The following is a 15,478-nucleotide window of genomic DNA, read 5'->3' as shown; positions in this document are numbered from 1 at the left end:
CTTTGAATAAAAATACATACAGTATAGGTTTATTTTGTGTTTTTACCTCATTTTTACCACAAAACACTAAATGTTACTGATTCAGCACATAAGTCATTAAAACACGTGTACAAAAGCTCCTGTATTTGTTTCTTTTTCACCACTCTTCACTCTGCAGTGGAAATTCCAGGATTTCGGGAGGATTTTCGTGACCGTATGAACCCCGTGTGTGTGTGTGTGTGTGTGTGTGTGTGTGTGTGTGTGTTTGCACTATAATTATACAGTGTGTGTTTACTCGTCATGAAGAACCAGCACGGGATTTGCGAACGAATTTCGTGCCTGTAAAACCCTTTGAAAGTGTGTGTGTGTGAGTGTGTGTGTGTGTGTGTGTGTGTGTACTTGTTTTCTCCGGAGTGAATGAGACGTGTCCGAACGTGAAGGCTTGCGTGAGCCGGATCAGAAATCCACTCCTTCCTGTTTTCTTTTTTCTTCTCCTCGTCCATGGAAGAGAAATTTAAAATCCCTCGTTCTACCAAAACACTTCTGTGGAAGCACTTTAACTCCAGACGGGGGGGCTGGTGGGGGGTGGTGGGGCACAGGCGGGTCATGTCGTACCCCTGTACCTCTCTCTGTAGATGATTTTCCTCTCACTGCTATAGTCGCAGCTTGTCTTGCACCTCTCACCACGTTACCAGGCTGCTGTAAGCCTGGTAACGTGGTGAGAGGTGCAAGACAAGCTGCGACTATAGCAGTGAGAGGAAAATCATTCAGCGTTATACATTATATGGTCGAAAGTATCCGGACGCCCCTTCTAATTACTGAATTCATGTGTTGCAGCCACAGCAGTTGCCAACAGGTGTAATAAATCAATCATATAAAAGAAATCATATGCAGAAACAGTTTAGGAATGGCCCTTTCCTGTTCCAGCACAAAGCGAGCTCTATAAAGACGTGAAGACAGGCTTCATTTAAAAAACAAGAAATTCCAGAGTCCTGCATAGAGCCCCGACTTCAGCCCCACTCAACAGCTCTGGGATAAACCGGAACACCGCCCAGTTATACTTGACTGAACGGGCACAAATTCCCATACACAGACACACTTCAAAGTCTTGTGAGAAGCTTCTTAAAAGAGCAGCTGTTCTAGTTGAATAATCACGTAGAGCTCAGTCTATTTTTGAAATGGGACGTCCGACAAGCTCATGGTCAGGCGTCCAAATACTTCTGGCCGTACAGTGTATCTGTAAAATACCTGCAATTACATTTTCAACATTTAGCGGACGCTTTCATCCAAAGCGATGTAGAGTACTGGGACAGTATACTGTCTAAGCTATTGATGGTTAAGGGCCTTGCTCAAGGGCCCAACAGTGGCAACCTGGCATTGGTGGGGCTTGAACCAACAACCTTTGGAATACTAGTCCAGTACCTTAAGCACTAGGCTACAACTTCCCAGGTACAATACATTCTACCATAAGAAATATTTAAAATTGGGAACGGGGTGCAGGAATGTGTTGGGGTCCACAGTGGAGGACTGTAGGGACAGTGTTGAGGTACATGGGAACAGTGTTGAGGTAAGGGGTGGAAACTTTATTAGGGGACAAAAGGACGGTTGTGGGGTATTTAGGAACACCCCCTTAAAAGTTAAGCTATACAGGGACAGGGTTAAAGTTTAGGGACAGTGTTGAGGTATGGGTTGGAACCATTACTAGTGCACGAAAGATTTGGGTATTGGTGGTTTGGGTAGTACAATGGGACATGCAGTGGTGGGGCAGTGATGTGGTATGGGAACAGAGTGGGTAGGGATTCTGGGAACAACTGTAGAAATGGTGGGACAGCACTGGTATATATGGGAATAGCTCGGGTGGTGTTGGAGTATATGGGTATAAATCACCATAAATTAGTTATGGTGGTTGGGGTACACTGGTGCAGTTACTGGGAATATTTTGGAACCAGTTAGTTATGGTGTTAGGGTATGTGTGGATGGGTTTCTGAGATTCTGGGAACAACTGTAAGAAATAGCGGACAGCACTGGTATATAGGGGAATAGCTTGGGGATGGTGTTGGGGTATATGGGTATAATTGGGTGTAAATTAGTTATGGTGGTTGGGGTACACTGGTGCATTTACTGGGAATGGGGGGGGGGGGGGGGGAAGCAGCGCTGTTATATTTTGGAACCAGTTAGCAATGGTGTTAGATTAGGTGGGGATGGTTTTTATTGGCTGTATGGGGTGGAAAAATACTGGGGCGTGCAGGGACACCAGTTGTTACGCTGTAGGGAGAGTATATGGGAATATTTGGGAAAAGGATATTGGGAGTACAGGGGGGCATTTATTTATCAGTCTAGCTTTCTCTCTCTAACACACACACACACATACACACTTTCTCTCTCTCTGTGTGTGTATGTGTGTGTGTGTTAGTGTTAAAGGAAAAACAGGCAGGAGGGGGAAATGGAAACGCAGCCAAAATCTACATTTGGTGAGCGTAAACAGGGAGGGGTGTTGGGAGGGGTGTAAGGGAAAAACAGAGGGAGGGATTAGGTTCTGATTGGTCGGCTCAGTGTGTGTGTGTGTGTGTGTGTGTGTGTGTGTGTGTGTGTGTGTGTGTGTGAGGGGAGTGGAGCTCTGCTCGGCTCGGGTTTCAGACTGGCGCGTCGGTCAGTGAGTGTTTTTGTCGCTCGCTGGAGAAGTTGCAGGAGTTGGGAGCTCGTTACTGGGATTTGTACCGACTCTATCGAACTGGAATATACACACTTTTACTGAACACACACACACACACACACACACACACACTAACTAAGCAAGGATCAAGGGTACACGTACGGATACACACCGAGGTGATACGCGCACGGATACGGATACACGACGCGTGGAAGGAAGCTGGAGGACTCAAATGAGGTGAGGTGAGAGCTTTTGGGATCTTCTGCAGGACGAGCTGGGTTGGGAATGCTATTTTAAACACACACACACACGCGGGAGTGCATGCATACACACATTGCACATGCATACACTTGCGCACTTTTGGGTTTGTGCGCTGGAACGGATTTGGAGAGTGCGCGCACACACACACACACCCTTCACCCCTATTCACTTCAGCAAAGCTGAAGTGAATGGGGGTGAAGGGTGTGTGTGTGTGTGTGTGTGTAGGGGGCACTTAAGGAGGGGGTCGGTGTTGGCTCTGGAGATCAGAAAGCTTCATCCCGGACCTTTTTTTCCCTCTGTCCTTCTGCTTGTGGATTTAACACACACACACACACACTTTTTTAGGATTTACGACCTAGACCTCATCATGCCACGAAGGTAGGACCTCAATTCCTATTAAAATCAATAGGATCGACATCAAAGCGCCCGCGTCCGTATCAAGATACAAAGTATCAATCGTTTCGATACAATGTATCGTTTCAAGATCAAAGGCTCCGACTGTTCCCATTACACTCAGCGCGCCGCTTTATTCCTGATCAATCGATCTGTAACTTTGATTAGATAGAATCAAAGCTTTTAGACACGATTTATGTGCTTACTTTAATCTGATTATCCAGCATATAGCCATAAATATCGGGACGCAAGGCTGGGCGCGGAGTACAAAGCGGATTGAATAAACGCGGTGCTCCGACCCGACGCGACCCCAACTCGAGTCACTTCTATTGTTCTACTGAATACTGAACCAACCTACTGATAAATGGTGCCAAACTAAATAAAACAACAGTCCCAAAACCATTCGCTTACGATCATTTTAACAGTTCATACTAAATCCTTTCTTACACACGTTAATGATGAGTAAATAATCGAGTGTTTGTTTCAGAGCTTCTTCCTCAAAAAAAAATTCAGTAGAGGTTCTCCTCTAGCATCACTTTTTAATAAAGAAACCCACCCTGTTCAGTTCAGGAGACAACAAATGCTTCTTCGTTTGGTCATTTTTATAGGGATCATAGAGCAGAAAAGGTCCCTGTGTGGACCCCCTTTTAATTAGGGGTTGTCAAAACGCTTTAGGGTGATGAATAGCCATGCCAAGCTTTGGAAAAGCACTTAAGTGTGTGTGTGTGTGTGTGTGTTTGTAAAGAACGACCTGGTTCTAACTAGAGTTGCAATGTCTAGATAGATATAGATAATTAGATTCAACTTTATTGTCATTGCTCAGTACAGGTACAAAGCAATGAAATGTAGTTAGCATCTACCAGAAGTGCAAATAGTAACATTGTGCACAAAAAAACAGAATATCAGTAAACATACAGTATATCTATGATTAATATGAATATAAAGTTATAACTATAGCAATTTACATATATGGAATTATATCTAGGTACATAGTACTATATACATAATAGCAATAATAACAATAAGCATATGAATAAAAATGGGTATGAATTATAATAATAACAATAGTAATAATAAAGATTAGTTAGGTATATATTAGTAATAACAGTAATGGTAATAAAGATGTGTAAATAAGAACTATACAGCTGTAACTATAACTATATAAGAATGGTGAAATATAACTATATATACTGTATATATGTATGTATGACGGTTTGTGTAAAGTGCAGGTGCTAATGATAAATAATAACAACAGTCCAGCGTGCAGTCCGGGTTGATGGTGAAGTGCAGAACCAATAACCACCCTAAAGAACCTTAACAGGAACCGTGAATCAAATCAAATCGAACAGAGTTTTAAAACCCAGAGCTGTAAGAAGTGATATGAACTGTAAACAGAACGTGACAGATGATTCATTTCACTCGAATTCACCTGGATAACAGGTTCCAGAGAGTCGGGTATTCGTTTGTGTCCCTTTAACAGAACCTACATCAGAACCCGTGTCCACAAACGCTGTCAACAAGAACGTATTAGAGACGCAAACATTAAACTAGCCTCTTAATACAGCTGGATCTTTCCTAGATAAAATGCAGCCATGTGGAATCATCGAGGACCAAAAGCAGAACTAAAACACTGAGGAAGTGGAATCAGGTTTTTGTTTACCTACAAATCAGGAATCGTTAATCATTACCAAGAACCACCTTTGAAATAAGCTCTTAGATTTAAATCATAAAAAGTTTATTCATTAGACTTTACATTTCATCAGCACAAAGTGATTTTATTACAAGACCCGTATACACAAAACCTGTTAAACCTTCAGAGAAATTAATACACCTTCCTGTTAAGGTAGAAGGTGGACATAATGGTCCTGTGTTAAAATAAATCTAAGGGTAAGATCTACATTCCTAAAATATTCCTGATTGTATTATCAAAGGTTTTATTTACACTTAAATATGATTATATATGATTAATGAGCCACCAAACACACAGTTTCATATCAATCAAACACTTACTGGTTTGTGCCGCTCTGACGGTGTAATACAGGCTGAATTAAGATGTAATAAGACTAAACCGAGACCTAAACCACCCAGGATCGATACTCACACCACCCACAGTTATTGATTTCAAGTATACTAGAATACGAGGGGGTTCTGAACCTTTTTTTGGTTGATTTTTTTGCACCTTTGTAGAAGGAGAGAGACATTAAAGCTTTTGTAAAATGACCACACCTGTACATCAGACGACCCCAAGCGCGAGACCCGCCGCCCTGATCCCGGAACCCGTTACAGTAATGAATGAATCTCTTTAGGAGCTGCGGCGCTGCACGAGCACTTCCGTTACATCGACGTGAGAATGAACCCGGCTTTCTTCAGAAACGCATTAGAGAGTGTAGAGCGTATAGAATTCAGCTCTCACAACACAGAGCTACAGTACTGAGCTGAAGGTCAATTTTATTACCCGTGTTTTAGTTACATCTCAGTGTAAAAGGAAACGGGTGCACATTTAATGTCTTTTGCTTGAGGCTACGACTGTTATTGCACCTTACACATATTTAGGCTGAATGAACCTGGAACGCTCTGAATTCTAAATGTGCTGGACTCGATTTAAAAGGGTCAGTTTTGTTTTTCGTTTTTCTCCCATTATCTCCCAGTTTATCGTAGTCAGTCTGTCTCCCACTGCTGGGGGATCCCTGATTTTTTGCAGTCGAGGTGATTATTTACATTTACTTTCACATTTTCGGCATTTAGCGGACGCCTTTATCCAAAGCGACTATAAGACTATAAGTTACAGTATACAGTCTGAGCAACTGAAGGTTAATTGGCCTTGCTCTAGGGCCCAACAGCAGCAACCTAGCAGTGGTGGGGCTTGAACCAGCAACCTTCTGATTACTAGTCCTGTGCCTTAACCACTAGGCTACAGTGTGCTATATGCCTCACATTGCTGCTTATGACTTAATGGAACCCTTTTCCACCAATCAAGGCGTTTGAAGACCCCGCCCACATATTCCGGCCATCCCTCCCTGCAGACACCGATTATGCCCGCTAGATGGCGCCCAGCTGAGTTCGAAACAAGGAGTTCGGAATCTCGGCGCTGGTGTGCTTGAGGAACATCCCGCTGAGCCACCTGGGCGCTTAAGACCGTTTTTAAATCCCAGAGCTATTTGTAGGGTAAAAAAAGACCCCAAAAAAACTGGACGCCAACACTGCAGCCAATGCTGAGATGCAGGTTCGAATCAGCTGGTGCTATCAGCCGGTCTGGCTCCCACACTGACATGATGATTGCCTGTCTTTGGAAGTCTTTTACGGTGGAACCACACCCTCTGTGACCTCAACCAGGATAAAACGGTTGATGATAATGACATGAACTGAGATTATCTGACGTTACCCCCAAGATTTGTGAATTTCACTAAATAATTAGGAAATTTAACTAAATACCGACCCGGCTTGATTGCCTATGTCTGGGTAGGTGATGGGGGCAAAGCTCGGCTTGAATCGGCATCTTGTAGGGTGTTCCTGCTTTGCTCCCAGGGTTTCACGGTGGAACCACACCCGCTGTGACCCCAACCAGGATAAAACAGCAGTGATTTAACAACAATGTCCACCAATTTTATTAAATAATGAGGAAATTTAACTGAATACAGACCCGGCTTGATGGACACAGTGATGTCACAGGCGGTGCCATCATAGGCGCGGCTTCTCTGTTGTTTGGGGGGGATTTCAGGACAGAAAACGATGATTTATGTTTAATATTATTAATATAAAAGCTGACGTGACTGTTCTTCTTTAAATGGAACACGACACACGATCCAGCAGCGACGGATCAGCAGAACTTCAGGGCTGATTTTTTTATACCTGCACTGACTGAACACGAACAAACACATTTATTTTAACGTCCGCCTCGAGGGTTTATGATTCGGAAAATCTGTGGCTCATAAACACACACATTAAGCTCTGTGATGGGGTTCGACTTTGTAGCTGGGTGTCCTGATTCCTCGTTAGTGGTTATGATGGACTGCTGACCTGTTTGTGCTCAGATAAATAGGACTAGTTTGTCCTCACTAACAATCCTACCTGGAACAGTGGTCATTTTGCTGATTCCTAGAGAAAAAATTTTAATATATAAGATCAACCAGCAGATCTGAGACGAGTGAGAAGCTGCTGAAACCTGGAGGACACTGTCTGCGTTCGAGCGAGCTTTACATTCCAGTTCATGAAATCCTAAGAATCCAAAGATCTGTCGCTCCTCTCGACTGGTGCTTGGACTCTTTCCTCCTGTCCTAAGGAACAAAGCAGTTCCCAGCTCGCAGCAACAGTTTAGGGAAGGCCCTTTCCTGTTCTTGTGCACAAAGCAGCTCTATAAAGACATGAGCCCTGAGCTCAGCCCCACTCAACAACTCTGGGATGAACCGGAACACCAACATCTTCTCAAACGTCTTCTGGGAACAGTGGTAGAACTTCATCTCAACACTGGGAGATCATGAACCTGATCGATGAAAGATAGATAGATAGGTTTGGAGGAATCTCAAATGTTCTCTTGGTCCAGTCTACTTAACACGTGGAGAACATGAAGCAGATTTTGGAAACATCTCAAGCATGTTCTTGAATTTTTTTCCACATCTGCTAAACATCAGAAGAGCATGAACCCAACTGGTGGAAGGACAGAGTCTCAAACATCTTCTAGGAATGGATGGTGGAACTTCTTGTACATCTACTCAACACTGGGAGATTACGATAGAAGGTTTGGAGGAATCTCAAATGTTCTCTTGGTCCAGTCTACTTAACATGTGGAGATCATGAAGCAGATTTTGGAAACATCTCAAGCAAGAACTTGAACTTTTATCTACACCTGCTAAACATCAAGAGACCATGAACCCAACTGGTGTGCTTCTACATCTACTCAACACTAGGAGAGATGAACCAGATTGATGAAAAGATAATGTTCTCTTGGTCCAGGCGGTAGAACTTGTGCATCTACTTAACATGTGGAGATCATGAAGCAGATTTTGGAAACATCTCGAGCACATTCTTGAACTTTTATCTACATCTGCTAAACATCAACAGACCATGAACCCAACTGGAGGACAGAGTCTCAAACATCTTCTAGGAATGGATGGTAGAACTTCTTCTACATCTACTCATCACTGGGAGATCATGAACCAAATTGATGAAAAGATAGAAGGTTTGGAAGATTCTCAAATCTTCTCTTGGTCCAGGTGGTAGAACTGTTCATATTCGTGCCTTTGGGATGAACTGGAACACTGACTGAGCGCCAGGCTTCCTAGTCTTGACACCAGTGCCTAGACAAGACACTCCAGAACCTTGTGGAGAACATTCCTATAATAATGAACTCTTTTATGAGGCAGCACCATGACGACGCCCGCGGTTCTAAAACCCCGTGTCCACATACTTTCGCTCTACAACGTACGTGCAGCCTTTTCCCTTCCCAGAAACACGTTTACGAGCTTAAACCCGCGGTAATAAAACCACGCCGCGCCCTTCGTCCTCGACGCGCGATGGCTTATCGGCGGCCGCACCCGACAGCGAGCGCTTAATATTCATCAGGGGCCGTGATTTATTCATGAGCGCTTATTGATCAGGGTTTATCTTCTCCTCTGCGCTCCTGGGGGTCACCGTGGGTCGTGCCGGGGCCTCGCCGGGCCCCCCGAGAGGATCCCCCGAAATGTTAGAACCGGCGAAGCCACGAGGACGTCGGACCTGCTGAGACACGACATCGGTCGGGTCGGTTATCAGCGTTTATTATTTAGAACAGATTCCTGTTTATGGTGTTGTTGTTTTTGGGGGTGTAGGGGTGTTTTTTGGACTTGTGGGGGTGTGGGGGGGGTGTTTTTTTTGGACGTGTGGGGGGTGTTTTTGGGGCTTGTGGGGGGGGGGGGTGTGGTGGGTGTTTTTTGGCTTTTAAAAGGCTGCACCGAAGCGTTTTGTGTGATTGTTGCTGCAGTGAGTGGTGGCGGCGACTGGCAGGCGTGTTAATGCTCCGTCAGCACATTGAATGAACCGAGCGCGCGCACACACACACACACACACACTCACACACACACTCACACACACACTCACTCACACACACACTCACACACACTCACACACACACACACACTCACACACTCACACACACACACACACACACACTCACACACAAACTCACTCACACACACTCACACACACACACACACACTCACACACACACACACACACACTCACACACACACACTGGAAGTGAAGCAGCTGTTTCCCCCGGTCACTCTCCCACAGGAGGGATTAGAAAGCAGGGGTGATTTCGGAGGGCTGATGTATGAATTTTCACACTTGATGCTCTTTAAGTTTCGGATTTTACTGTCGCTCCTCTCGGCTGGTGCTCGGACTCTTCCCTCCTCTCCTGAGGAACAAAGCAGTTTAGGGAAGGTCCTTTCCTGTTCTTGTGCACAGAGCAGCTCTATAAAGTCATGAACCCTGAGCTCAGCCCTACTCAACAGCTCTGGGATGAACCGGAACACCAACATCTTCTCAAACGTCTTCTGGGAACGGATGGTAGAACGCCAATCCAAACATCAAGAGAGCATGGACCTATCCCCTCTACATTGGGAGATCATGAACGAGATTTTGGAAACAACATCAGGAGATCAGGAACCCAATTAGAGTCTCAAACATCTTCTTGACCCAGCTGGTAGAAGTTCATTCAATTCTACTTAGCTCTGGGAGATCATGAAGCAGATTTTGGAAGCATCTCAAGCTCGTTCTTGGACTTTTATATACATCTGCTAAACATCAGAAGATCAGGAACCCAATTAGAGTCTCAAACATCTTCTTGATCCAGCTGGTAGAACTTCATCTAATTCTACTCAACACTGGGAGACCATGAACCAGATTAATGAAAAGATAGTAAGTTTGGAGGAATCTCAGACGTTCTCTTGGTCCAGATGGTAGAACTTTATGTGTATCTACTCAACACTGAGAGATTTTGGAAACATCTCAAGCATGTTCTTGAACTTTTATCCACATCTGCTGAACATCAAGAGACCATGAACCCAACTGGTGGAAAGACAGAGTCTCAAACATCTTCTAGGAATGGGTGGTAGAACTTCTTTTACATCTTCTCAACACTGGGAGATCCTGAACCAGATTGATAAAAAGATAGTAAGTTTGGAAGAATCTCAAATGTTCTCTTGATCCAGGTGGTAGAACTTTTTTAGAAGCAGATTTTGAAAACATTTCAAGCATGTTCTTGGCGAGGGAACATGTTCTTCTTGATCTGCTAAACATCAAGAGACCAAGAACGCAACTGGAGTCTCAGACATCTTCTTGATCCAGCTGGTAGAACTTCTACATCTTCTCCACACTGGGAGCTCATGAAGCAGATTGATGAGAAGATTAGAAGAATCTCAAACATCTGGGAATCTGGTGGTAGAACCTCAAACACCAGTTTAACATTAGAAGATCAGAAAGATCCAAATCCAGATGATGGTGGCACTCACAGCCGTGTTGTGTTTAGATCGTGGTCATGTGACCACCGCGTTTAAATGGGAAACAGATCCCAAGACCTGGATTCCTCCCCCTCTGATAAAGGAACCCAGTCTGAACTGGGCTCACGACTGGGACGATATACTGGTCTGACATAAACCAGTCCAGTTAGCTCTGTTAGGTCTGGATGTAGACGTTGGGCGGTGACACCGCGAGCAGGCGGCGGTTGTCTGATGGTTTATGTGGTCGGTCCTGCACCGCTGGCGCTTTATCGACCCGCCGGTGCTGATGGAACACGCTGAAGTGGCTCCGGAGGCCGCGCCGAGACACGGGCGTGTAAGCAAAGAGAACAAATCACGCGCTTAAGTGGGTTTAGCGTTATTACACCGCGCGGCTTCTTCTACCGCCGCTAGGTCCGACCTTGGCGACACCGTAGCAACCCGTGGTCGGCAGTCGGGGCCTGAAGGAACTGATTTTGCTGGTATAGTCAGGACGGCTGTGATAGATATGGCCTAGTAGTTAAGATACAGTACTAGTAATCAGAAGGTTGCTGGTTCAAGTCCCATTGCTTGTCACTCTTGGGCCCTTGAGCAAGGCCCTTAACCCTTAAATGCTTAGACTGTATACTGTCACAGTACTGTAGGTCACTTTGGATAAGAGCGTCTGCTAAATGTCAAAATGCTGAAGCTCAGCTGTGAACATAATGGACTAGTAATCAGAAGGTTGCTGATTCAAGCCCCACCATTGCCAGTTTCCCACTGTTGGGCCCCTGAGCGAGGCCCTTAACCCTCAATTGCTTAGACTGTATACTGTCACAGTACTGTAAGTCGCTTTGGATGAAAGCGTCAGCTAAATGCCGAAATGCTGAAGCTCAGCTGTGAACATAATGGACTAGTAATCAGAAGGTCCCTGGTTCAAGTCCCATGACTTGGCTTGTCAGTTGGGCCCTTGAGCAAGGCCCTTAACCCTGAATTGCCGTAATGTAGCTTTATATAAATATTTATATAAATAAGTTTTTGTCTTGAAGGATTTTGGGTTACAGCGACCATTTGAACATCTTCATCTTAGCTTATGGTATCAGTTTAAGTTTTCAGCCGTTACTCCCCTGGTGAGGTAAAGCTTGCTTGACTGTGGACAGCAACAGCTCCGCTATAACAGGTTCTATTACAAGCCAGATGTGTTTTTTTTAGTTACGCTTGGGTATTGTTGGGTTATGTAGTACACTAGCCCCTACTGCTGAGATCTGGTTCGAATCTCAGTGGTGCTATCAGCCAGGCAGGCGTCTGCATGATTGGTCTGCATGGTTGGCTTCATGACTTGCTCGGTCTAGGACATGGAACAGTGGTCGTTATGTCCAGGTTGAGAAGAAAACATAAAGTGCACCTACCAATGGCAACCTAGGTTGGTTGTCCACCTCTTCCTCAGACTTAGCCAATCATGTCTGTGTAGACGCCTGACAGGCTGATAGCACAGCTGAGATTCTTCTCCTAACATCAGCCATGACTTTACTGGTCTGGATTTGGTCTAAACCATCAAAGGTCTCGACCTCGTCTGATCTGGTTTGGTTCTTGGTCTTGTCTCGTATCTTGGTCTGGGTGGTAGATGTTTTGTTCTGGTTCTTGTGTGGTTTGGTTCTTGGTCTGGGTGGAAGATGTTCTGGTTCTTGGTTCTTCGTGGTTTGGTTCTTGATGTGTCCTGCTCTTAACTCAGATGTCCTTGACTTAATTTCTCCAGTCTTCCTCCTCCTCCTGTTATTATTTCTCCTCGTCCCCCTCCGTCCCCCCGGTCCTGGTCCCTCTCTCCTCCCCCTCTCCTGTCTCCGGAGGGCACGCTGGTCCCTGGTCAGGCCTGAGTTCACCTCTAAAGTGTTTCGGTTCTCCCAGCTGCTCCTCAGTCCTCTAGAGTTACACACCAACCCACCTGCAGTCAGAGAGAGAGAGAGAGAGAGACACACGGAGAGAGAGAGAGAGAGAGAGAGAGAGAGAGAGAGAGAGAGTCTCAGGTTTTATAAAGAGAGAGAGTTCTGTTTCTCACCTGTTCAAACAGATCAGAGAACTTATAAATTATTATTGTTATTATTATTACTATTATTGTTGTTATTATTACTATTATCATCATTATCATTATTATTCTTACCACTATTATTATTATTAATGTTAGGGTTAGCGATATTATTATAGTTATAATTTATTATTATTATTCCATTATAATAATTATTATATTGTATTATTATTATTAATATTTTCCATTATTATTATTACTATTATTATTATTATTATTATTATTTTCTATTATTATTATTATGTTCCATTATTATTATTATTATTATTGCTATTTTTATTATTATTACTATTATTATTATTATTATTATTATTTTACAGCATTATTATTATTATTTTACAGCATTATTATTATTATTTTACATCATCATTATTATTTTTGTTTTACATTATTATTATTATTATTTTACATCATCATTATTTTACATTATTATTATTATTATTATTATTATTAATAATAATTAATTTTCATTGCTTAGTTCTTTACATTGTAAATATATTAAATAAATAATAATATTATATTTATATTTGTTTTGGTGGTTTTAAGACGCTCCGTGTGCTGTGGGTCTCCAGTTTGTCCTGATCTTGGCTGGTACAGGTCTCTGTCTGGTGGGTGGAGCCTTGCATTATCAATTAGAAGCTTGTGAGTTCAAATCCAAAGTCATTCAGTCACCGTTGGGCCCTTGAGCAAGACCCAGGGGGCCCCGTACTACGTCTGACCCTGCGCTCTGACCCCCAGAGTCCAAACGAGCTGGGCAACGAGGAATAAGGGTTTCATTGTACTCGCCGACCTGGGAACAGCACACGCTCAGCTTAAAGCAGAAGTGCATGATGGGACATTTTCTCTATAAACACCAACACTATTATTTACAGGTGCTGATATTCACCAGCGTGCGAGTGTGTTTAGCGCCTGTGTGATCATATTAGCCTCCAGCGCTAACACACACACTTTAGCAGCCGGGTGAAGAGCGTGCCGGGAGATCGTCTCCGGGAGATTGGGCTGATAGCGTAGCAGAAGGATAGCGTACACACAGCTAGGGAAATGCTGGACGCTCCGCGCTGGCGGGTTTGCGTGACTAGCCGTGCGTCCTGCACTGCAGGGCAGGAACAAGAGCGCTAGGAAGAATGGCTGGTAACTCTACACCGCTGCCCCTCACGTTACCCTTTATTCCTCTTCTGCATTGGGTTTCCCCTCTCTGTTCCAGCTTAGCGCTGACGCTAACCCGCTCAGGTCCAGAGGTCAGGCTGAATGTTCCTACATACAGAGGAACGCCCTCATGCACCTTCAATTTGGTTTTCCTTTGTTTGCTTGTTTGTTTTAGGGGCTCCAAGTTTCCTCATTCCATTGTTTCCAGGTGCTCCCTCATTTCCCTTTTCCCAAATTTAACCTCCTTGTTCCCTGGCCTCAGTCTTCCTAGTGTCTGGAGTTCTGTTCATTCACTTCTGGTGGTTCCTCCTAGATGTTTCCTAGTTCCTTGGTTTCTAATGGTTCTAATATAAATCCTGTAAGGTCTAGGGTTCCTCCTGGATTAAACTTCCCAATTATTTGGGTTTCCTTGGTTTTTTTTGGGCTTTTAGGTTTTATTAAGAATTTTTATTAAGAAACTCAGCCTGATTTTCACTGGTACGGAGCTGTAAGGATGGTTCCACAGAGAAGAACACCCCTGTTTACCTTCAGTTTGGCTTCCATGGGGTTTAGGGACCCAGACTTTCCTCGTTCCATTGTTTCTAGGTGCTCCATCATTTCCCTTTTCCTAAATTTAACCCCCTGGTCCCCTCGCCTTGATCTTCCTAGTGTCTGGAGTTCTGTTCCTTTATTTCTAGTGGTTCCTTCAAGATGTTTTCTAGTTCCTTAGTTTCTTATGGTTCTTATTTATGGTTCCACCTTCCCATAAGGTCCAGGGTTCCTCCTGGATTAAACGCCCATATTATTTGGGTTTTCTTGAGTTTTTTTTTTTTTGGTGCTTTCACCGGTACAGAGTGTTCCTACTGACACAGAGTTGTAGAGATGGTTCCACACAGAGGAACGGCCCTGTTTACCTTCAGTTTGGCTTCCATGAAGTTTTTGGTTCTTTGATTGCTTGTTTTAGGGACGCAGAGTTTCCTCGTTCCATTGTGTCTAATGACTCTAACTTCCAGGTGCTCCCTCACTTCCCTTTTTCCAAATTTAACCCCCTGGTCCCCTGGCCTCGATCTTTCTAGTGTCTGGAGTTCCGTTCCTTTATTTCTAGTGGTTCCTTCTAGATGTTTCCTAATTCCTTGGTTGATAATGGTTCTTATTTATGGTTCCACCTTCCCATAAGGTCTAGGGTTCCCTCCTGGATTAAATGCACCTATTATTTGGGTTTCCTTGGAGGTTTTTGGTGCTTTTAAGTGTTATTAAGAGCCAAAAGAGAGGCTCTGTACCTTCAATTTGGCCTCCATGGAGGTTTTTCCTTTGATTGCTTGTTTTAGGTGCTCCAAGTTTCCTCATTCCATTGTTTCCAGGTGCTCCCTCATTTCCCTTTTCCCAAATTTAACCCCCTTGTCCCCTGGCCTCAGTCTTCCTAGTGTCTGGAGTTCCATTCATTCACTTCTAGTGGTTCCTTCAAGATGTTTCCTAGTTCCTTGGTTTCTAATGGTTCTTATTTATGGATTAAACGCTTCAGTGCTTCTATTT

General features: G+C 43.9%; 1 protein-coding gene across 7 annotated transcripts in view; it reads left to right on the top strand.

The window, feature by feature from the left end:
* Window positions 1-2,594: 2,594 nt before the first annotated feature.
* Window positions 2,595-15,478, top strand: part of sema6dl (sema domain, transmembrane domain (TM), and cytoplasmic domain, (semaphorin) 6D, like) — a 42,321-nt gene continuing 29,437 nt past the window's right edge. For 6 of the 7 annotated variants that reach the window (XM_063004716.1, XM_063004714.1, XM_063004715.1 and 3 more), the window contains exon 1: window positions 2,595-2,869. The gene's annotated coding sequence lies outside the window, so the exon portion shown is untranslated. Of the gene's footprint in view, window positions 2,875-15,478 lie in introns of all 7 variants that reach the window. The other variant, XM_063004713.1, reaches the window with a different exon arrangement.

Source organism: Trichomycterus rosablanca, chromosome 11 (genome assembly GCF_030014385.1).
Source record: "Trichomycterus rosablanca isolate fTriRos1 chromosome 11, fTriRos1.hap1, whole genome shotgun sequence".
NCBI lineage: Eukaryota > Metazoa > Chordata > Actinopteri > Siluriformes > Trichomycteridae > Trichomycterus > Trichomycterus rosablanca.
This window is presented reverse-complemented; position numbering and strand designations above follow the sequence as displayed.